The sequence below is a fragment of the Photinus pyralis genome, unplaced genomic scaffold (genome assembly GCF_008802855.1).
Source record: "Photinus pyralis isolate 1611_PpyrPB1 unplaced genomic scaffold, Ppyr1.3 Ppyr1.4_LG8, whole genome shotgun sequence".
NCBI lineage: Eukaryota > Metazoa > Arthropoda > Insecta > Coleoptera > Lampyridae > Photinus > Photinus pyralis.
Genome location: NW_022170819.1, coordinates 24,955,923 through 24,962,753, shown reverse-complemented (window position 1 = coordinate 24,962,753; position 6,831 = coordinate 24,955,923). Strand labels below are relative to the sequence as shown.

At 38.6% G+C, this 6,831-nt stretch overlaps 1 long non-coding RNA gene across 1 annotated transcript; it reads left to right on the top strand.

Annotated features, from left to right (window-relative positions):
- The first annotated feature begins 4,393 nt into the window (after positions 1-4,393).
- LOC116179030 lies at positions 4,394-5,474 on the top strand. The gene is made up of 3 exons (XR_004146938.1): positions 4,394-4,516; positions 4,569-4,895; positions 4,955-5,474. It is a non-coding gene; the product is annotated as an uncharacterized LOC116179030 (long non-coding RNA).
- The last annotated feature ends 1,357 nt before the right edge of the window (positions 5,475-6,831 follow it).

Sequence of the window (6,831 nt, the reverse complement as noted above, 5' to 3'; positions counted from 1 at the left end):
CGGAGTTGGGGGGAGGGGGGCGGAAATGTTTTTACCTTTCAAGGTAATCTGATTAAAGGTCTCAACGAAAGGAACTGTTCCCTGTCAACTACCACCCTTTTCACCCACATTTTATCAGAGTTGAGCCGGGGGGGGGGGGGGTTAACCGGTTCTCCTCGACCCTTTATCGTGATCGGTGATAATTTCTTATATCCTAAGACCGTAGTGTCGGACGAGGGCACTCAACAAAGGGCGATTGGGATATCTGGGAGGAGAGCATCCACAAAGGCAAAATGGATCGTCTGGATACAATACAGGGGGTAATTTAAAAAACGCTTCAACCTGTAGCGCCTACAGTTGTTGTCCGAATTCAATGCAACAAAAATGTTTTAAACTAGGTTTTAAATTATTATTATCGGGGGCATCGAATGTAACAGAAATCGTGAGAAACTTTACTGTGGTTGCTGGCTTTAATTTTTTTTAATGGATTTCAGTCAATTAACTGATATGTTGCAAGTGTACCTCGCGTGCAATAAAAACCGTGCATCTGTATTGCAAACGATTCCCTAATTGAGATCCTGCGAACCGCGAAAGTTTGCTAGGCCGAAAGAAAACATGAAATTTAAGGTTTAACAAGTACAAATTGTGCACAACCCTTGGTAAAGCGCATTTTTTTTAAAACACCCCTACGAAATTTCTTCCATAAATAAGAAAGTTGGCACTGTACATCCTGCACAAAACCAAATTTGAAAAATGGCGCTACATTTGCTTTATTCCAAGTGGCTATGTATCAAATTTCATTTAACTCCCTCCATAAATAAGAAAAAATTTTGAAACTGGTGTTAAATTTTCTTTTATCCCAAGTGTTTCATTTAAATGCCTCCATGAATAAGAAAGCACTGCGCATGCGCAAAGCCAAATTTTGAAACTGGCGTTAAATTTAGTTTTATTCCAAGTGGATATGTATCAAATTTTATTTAAATTAAATGCCTAATGGTTATATTTCTTCCAAACGTCCCAATGGCCCTTTGTAGGTACTTTCCTTTGACAGTTCACTCTTAAGATATAAGGAATTATAACCGATCACGACAAGGGATCGAGGAGGATGACTATCGTTAGTATAAATTAATTCCTTTCGTTGAGACGTTTCATTAGAGTACCGTGAAGGAAAACTAGTTCCACTCCTCCCCCTCCACTCCGTAGTTTGATAAGAGGACAGAAAGAAGGGCAGTAGTTTGTTCCTTTCGTTGAGGCCTTTAATTAGAATTCAATGAGAGATGAAATTAATTTTTAACCCCCCCACCCCCCTCAGGCCCCTTCGCTCATTGTTTTCGAAAAAGAGTCGCACGGGAAAGTTATATAGTTTGTACAAATCAATTTATTTCGATGAGACCTTTCATTATAATACCATGAAAGGTAGAACATGTGTTTACGTCCACCCCCCCCCTTTTCTAAAGTTTAACTTGGCGCCATTAAAGGCATTCGTATGCAAAATCTGAGACCAATTTGTTGTCGTATCTCGTATGTAAAAGCTATTGCCGTTTTCTTTCAAAAACAGCATCTCAGGAAATAATTCGTGCGGGGCCCCCCCTTTTACACAGCGAAATTTGATGTCCATCTGGCACACCTTCAAGGTATAAGCTACCTACTGCAAAAATTCCAGGACGGACGGACAAAACGCATACATGGCACATCTTTTTTAATTCTTAAAAAATTCGCTAAAAAACTGAAGAGAGAAGAGCGCCTCATGCGTAATAAATCCAATATGAAGCGGGCAATTATCGCTCAATTACAGTGATAATTTCCCTCTATGTGAAAGATCCCGGCAATAATTTCTTATAGGCCCCGTGTCTATAGTAACAAGGGAAAATAATTTCAACGAGTGCTTTCTGTGCTAATGAGGTTTATGCTAATTTGAAATAAATCAAAGATTCTAGAAATATTGTGCCGAATTAGACTCGTTCTTTAAAATAAACATGATAATTTTTGATGCAAGCAAGTGTTAAGTAAAAGACTGCATTTGGTTATTTCCATATTTTGTTTCAAGCACGAGCCCTTGGTCAAAATATGAAAATAGCTCATGTAGTTTTTAGACAACATGCTTTCAAAAAATGTATTATTATGATGCACTTGCGTGTAATTCCTACTTGCGAAAATTTTAGATTTTCCAACGCATGCATTTGTTTCTAAAACATTTACCTACTACCTACTACAAAACGCTTATTGTTTACTGAAGAACAATATGAATTAAATTATTTTTCATTCGAGGCGGCAATTACAAAATACGAATAGTAAAAATATAACGCGATAATAATGCCATCTTTCATATAGTGGCTGAACTACGAAACAGTACGGACTGATAAAATTTTACAATTAATGGACATGGGTGTGTGTCTGCGCTTCATTGTATTTTGTATCTCGCAATTCCAACAATTACGACAAAATGGTGCAATATATCAACAAACAAAGTATATTAGGTTCAACACTGAACCTTCTAGATCAATATCAGCTAATATGAAACTGTAATTTTGTTAAATAAAAGCAGGATTGTTGGAATGGCGATGGTCTGTTTTTGATGCGTTCCGGCGGTCTTAAGGAGCGGGTGTGAATCAAGTTACAGTCGATATATTCAAATTACTGACGCAAATGAAACTGATCCACTATTATTAAAAAATAAAACAAAGAACCAACGTTTTTCCACGATACATATTTCACAACTTGCTATTTCATGAAACCGAAAAATTTTGGGTGAATGATTTTTGGAATCAGAAAAGGTGCACTCAAAAGCATTTGCAAATCCGTTAATTAATTTCATTCTCATGGAAGTATAGATTTCAGTTAGTTTCATTATATTAAATACTTAAATTGTTTGCGTAGGTTAGTTATTATTTTTTCTTTTCTTTTACTGCTATATATAGCAAAAGGTGGCTTAATTTTATTTTATTGTATTTATATTTTTACTTAAGAAGCAACTCCTCAGACGGTCTACGAACCATGAGAATATGTCTTTTGCCAAACAATGTTTTAAGTTTGTATTTATTATGAGGTATAGCAAAATAAAGATTACTATTATTATTATTATTAAGCACACTCCGGAAGGAAAATTTCCGGAGTAGTGTGGGGCTCTCCTAACAGGTATACCCACTAAAACCCCACCTTAGGCTCGGCTTCTAAGGCCATTTGCCTTTCAATTACACACAAAACAAACCGTCAACATACTATAAATATTACAGTTTATCATTAAAACCAATGCTACTAATAAAACGTAGAGAATTTAGGCATTTGTCCTTGGTATTAAGATTTTCCGCCCAAGTATCACTTATTTTGTTAAGATCTCGCGCATTCCTATATTCCGGGCAAACGCATAGTATGTGTTCCAAAGACAAATCCACTCCACAGTGGTCACATTGTGGCCGATCATCACCCGCCAACAGAAATCCGTGGGTCAGAGCACTGTGACCGAGTCGAAGTCTGAATAGTCTCGTTAAGGCCAGACGAGCCATGCCTAAAGGAAACAAAGGCCCTATTTCAGCTTTGACCCTTTTCAGAAAGGCATCAGACTCCGCCCACTGTCCATTCCAGCGTTCATACACACGCGCTTTCACAACCCCACGTCGTGCTGTTATAGTCATGTCTACAATGTCGGCATATTCCAGTTGTAGATATGCAAACTCCTCTCTAGCTCTTTCTCCTAAGGACCTACATCTATACAGACGGGCGCGCGTGGTTACGTTTCTTAGCAGATGGTAATTCGGATGATTACCATCCATCGACACTTTGAGGTAATAATTTACCACGATCTGCTTTCTTCGAAGAGCTAGAGGAAGAATGTTTGCCCCAACGTTTAGTGACTCGACGGGACTGGTCGGAAAGGCTCCAAGGGAGTATCTTATGGCAAGATTCTGTATTCTGTCCAGCTTGCCAAGCAACGTATTACTACTACATGTAGAATACACAGAACATCCGTAGTCGATCCTTGATAGTATGAGACCTTTATATAGGTCTAGCAGCGTCTTGGGATGCGCTCCCCACTTGTGGTGAGCTAAGACTCGGATGACATTCAGGGACTTTCTACATGTAGTAGCAACGTTCTGTATATGCGCGGACCAGCGTAGCTCTCTATCGAACGTTAGACCCAGGAACTTGACCTCTTGGACCACGCTTATTATGCGGTCATTCATAAATAAAACCGGGTCATAATGGGGTTTGCGAAGTCGACAAAAATGTGCAACCTTCGTTTTCTCCTCTGATAACACAAACCCAACAACGTTGGCATTATTACATATTTGATTTATCGCCACTTGTAATTTACGTGTTATAATACCGACGGTCTTATCTGCACAAAAAATCGTCAGGTCGTCGACGTATAAACATTTTCCGATTTCGTCAGCAACACCTCGAGCTATTTCGTTGATGGCAATGCCAAACAGGGAACAGCTAAGTGTGGAGCCCTGCGGCACCCCATTCTCTAAAACGTGCTCGTTTGAATAAGCGTCGCCAACTCGTACGACAAATTTCCTATTTTCCACAAAAGATTGTATAAACTTTGGCAGATTCCCTCGTAGATTATATTTGAACATATTTTGTAGTATACCATACCTCCAAGTCATGTCGTATGCACCCTTGATGTCAAAGAAGACCCCAACCAGGTGCTCGCCACTGTCGAACGTATTCAGAATACGATCGCTCAACTTGACCAGATGGTCAATAGTTGATCGTCCCTTCCGAAAACCGGTTTGATATGGGACGTATATATTGTTACGTTCGAGGAACGTTTGCAACCTCCCGTTTACCATCTTTTCCAACAGTTTGCCTAGACAAGAGGTCAAACTTATTGGACGGTAGTGTTGTGCTAACAGCGGGTCTTTTCCCGGCTTCGGTATAGGGACTACAACTGCCTGTTTCCATTCAGAAGGGTAAGTTGATTCGATCCAGCAGGTATTAAAGAATTTTAAGATGATCTCTTTCATTTCAGCACTACAGTGACGAAGCATCTGGTTATGGATACCATCTCCTCCCGGTGAACATGACTTGGTGTTACGGATTGCTTCATCTAGATCTTCTAGGTTAAAGGGTAAGTTATCATCTAGAGTTTCATCGGTATCAAAGTTTATAGGTGTCAATTCTTTCTCGATTTTAGCCTCTAGAAAAGTACGAGGATAATTGAGTGAACTGCTAACTTTATAGAATTGATCGGCAATAATGTTACTTATTTCCTGCAGGTTGTTGGTAACTACCCCATCGGAGTTACGCAGAAATCTGGGATAAGCGCAGCCGATTTTACCGGATATTGCTCCTACCTTCTTCCAGACTTCGCCAATGGTTGTCTCCGGTGTGATGGTGGAAACGTATCTTTGCCATGAGTTTCTTTGTGCCTCTAATATCCGCCGACGACACTCGGATCTTCGTTTTTTAAATTCGATTAAATTCTCCATTGTAGGATGGCGACGGAACCTATTTAATGCTCTTTTCTTTAATAAAATTTTTTCTTTTATTTCAGGTGATTATTATTATTATTATGGTCGGTGTTTCTTGTGAGAACTCAGGTCTAGCCTGGTTAACTAATCGCACGGATTAAAATCAAGTAACGATTAGTGTCTGTGTCTGGTGAAGTTATGTAGGGTTCTAAAGAAAAATAAACAATAAAATAAATATTCACACACTCACATTGGAAATCTAGAGATAGTATGTAATTCATACTTACCAACATAGCTATTAATGGCCCCAATAGTCAACGCTATCAGAAAAGAAGAAAACAAAACAAAAATATCATTATATTATAATAATTCCTGTAATTTTATTAAATAGAGTTTATTGTGTATAAGTGTTTCTTTGGCTTTGCGTTTGGGTTGAATACGAGTGGGTTGTGATAACGTGGTGTGTTTATGTGAAGAAGGAGTTTTGTGTTTTTTAATTGTATTTATGGTGTTTCTTTGTTCCTGAGGTCGTATTTGTGATGTTGTTTGGGTTTTTGGTGGAGATATTGCAGTATTTTGTGAGCCTGTGGTGCTGTTAAGGTTTTTGCGCTTCGGTTGTATACGAGTGGGTTGTGACAATGTGGTGTGTTTCTGTGAAGAAGGAGTTATGTGTTTTTTAAGTGTGCTAGGGCGTGTAACTTTATTGGGTGGACCTGTCTTTGTAGTGCATGTTGCGTTACTTGTATTTATGGTGTTTATTTGTTCTTGACGTTGTATTTGTGTGGTTGCTTGGGTTTTTGGTGGAGATATTACAGTATGTTGTGAGCATGTAGTTCTGTTAAGGTTTTCGCGTTTCGGTTGAATACGAGTGGGTTGTGATAACGTGGTGTGTTTCTGTGAAGAAGGAGTTTTGTGTTTTTTAATTGTATTTATGGTGTTTCTTTGTTCCTGAGGTCGTATTTGTGAGGTTGCTTGGGTTATTGATGGAGATATTACAGTATTTTGTGAGCTAGTAGTGCTGTATAGGTTTTTGCGTTTGGGTTGAATACGAGTGGGTTGTGATAAAGTGGTGTGCTTCGGTGAAGAAGGAATTATGTGTTTTTTAACTCTGCTAGCGCGTGTAACTTTATTGGGTGGACCTGTCTTTGTAGTGCATGTTGCGTTACTTGTATTTATGGTGTTTCTTTGTTCTTGAGGTTGTATTTGTGTTGTTGCTTGGGTTTTTGGTGGAGATATTACAGTATGTTGTGAGCGTGTAGTTCTGTTTCAAAAAAAAATCACACATGGGCACAATAAGCCAACGCTATCAGGAAAGAGGAAAACAAAACAAAACAAAAATCATTATAATAATTCCTGTAATTTTATTAAATGGAGTTTATTGTGTAAGTGTTTCTTTGGCTTTGCGTTTGGGTTGAATACGAGTGGGTTGTGATAA